This window comes from Gopherus evgoodei, unplaced genomic scaffold, assembly GCF_007399415.2.
Source record: "Gopherus evgoodei ecotype Sinaloan lineage unplaced genomic scaffold, rGopEvg1_v1.p scaffold_65_arrow_ctg1, whole genome shotgun sequence".
NCBI lineage: Eukaryota > Metazoa > Chordata > Testudines > Testudinidae > Gopherus > Gopherus evgoodei.
The window spans coordinates 528164-529930 of NW_022060086.1; the positions used below are offsets into that span (position 1 = coordinate 528164).

A 1767-nucleotide genomic window follows, 5' to 3' on the forward strand; every position below is an offset into this window, starting at 1 on the left:
TTAAAGAATTCCCAATTTTCATTCCCAATTTGCTGTATACATTTTTACTCCCAATTAGTTTTCCTGATAATTTGTTTCAGCTTTAGGGAAATAGCCCTCTTGAAGCACTACATGTCTGTAAATATTACGGGTTGGGAACAGTTCTCTTTTTGTTCCATGCATTCTTTATTTTCCTCCCTTTTTCATATTCCCCCTGATTTGTCTCTTCTCTAAATTAAACAGTCCAAGACTTTTCAGTCTCTCTGCATATGGCAGCTTCTCCCATCCTCAGAGCCTGTCTTGGAAACCCACTTTCTGTCTGCTGTATCCTTTATAGAGACTGGGTGACCAAACTGAGTGCATCTCCAGAGCAGGTTATTGTCCATCCTTTCCAAACATTTTTCATTGTTTTGGCCACAGCTGAGAATAAGCAGGTGTTTCTCTTGAACTCCTATCAATAACACCCACATCCTTTCCCTGAGGTATGTTCTAGCTGGGATGTTTCCCCCAGGCACATGTCTTGGCAAAGACTGGGTTTTTTTTCCACTCTCAGATTTTGAGCATGCCACTGAATGAAGAATTCCCTACAGCATGGGCTCTGTAGCCTGGCTTTCATTACATTACGGAACAACCATAGAATCATAGAATATCAGGGTTGGAAGAGACCTCAGGAGGTATCTAGTCCAACCCCCTGCTCAAAGCAGGACCAAGACCCAGACAGATTTTTACTCCACTGCCCTAAATGGCCCCCTCAAGGACTGAACTCATCACCCTGGCTTTAGTAGGTAAATGCTCAAACCACTGAGCTATCCCTCCTCCCTTGTTTATAGCATCTAGGATTCCCACGTGGTCACCCATCCAAGTACTAGCCAGGCCCGGGATGGTTTACCTTCTGAAATCAGACAGGATCAGGGGTATTCAGTCCGGTTTGGCCATAGGTCACTGCTGCCTAGGTTGCCACCCACTTCTAATTCCCCTACCAATTTTTCCCTGTCTGAGAGCAGCAGGTGAAGTGGAGCACACCCCCTAATCAGTTCTTCCAGCACTTGTGCCAGGACGTTGTCCCCAACACTCTCCAAATACTCTCCATGATTGTCTGAGAACTACTGTATTGCTCTCCCAACAGATATCAGAGTGATTGAAGTCTCCCATGAGAACCAGGGCCTGTGATCTGGAGACTTCAGTTAGTGGTCTGAAGAAAGCCTTATCTACTTCATCCTTCTGATCTGGTGGTCCATAGTACACGCCCACCACAACATCACCCTTGTTGCTCTCACCTCTAAATTTAACACAAAGACTCTCAGCAGGATTTTCTCCAGTTTCATACTGGAGCTCCAAGCAAGCATACCACTGTCTTACATACAATGCAATTCCTCCACCTTTCCTCCTCCACTTGTCCTTCCTGAACAGTTATACCTACCCATGACAGTACTCCAGTCACATGAACTGCCCCACCAAATTTCTGTTATTCCAATCACATCATAGTTCCTTGACTGTGCCAGGACTTCCAACTCTTCCTGCTTTTTTCCCAGGCTTCTTGCATTCGAGTACGTGCACCTAAAGTAACTAGCTGATTCCCCTACTTTCCCAGCATGAATAGGAGGCTTCCTGTCTTGTACCCTCCTCCTTGTATTTCCTCTCGGTATCCCACTTCCTCACTTACTTCTGGGTTTAGGTCACCGTCCCCTGGCGAAATCCTCTCTCCGACATCACCTGGGAAACCATGCACTCATATCTATAGTTCGACAATCCCTACGTGGGCCTTTTCCCCGCACAGGGAGGATGGAC

At 46.1% G+C, this 1767-nt stretch overlaps 1 pseudogene; it reads right to left on the reverse strand.

The window, feature by feature from the left end:
* Positions 1-800: 800 nt before the first annotated feature.
* Positions 801-919, reverse strand: LOC115643658 (annotated as a pseudogene).
* Between the last annotated feature and the right edge of the window lie 848 nt (positions 920-1767).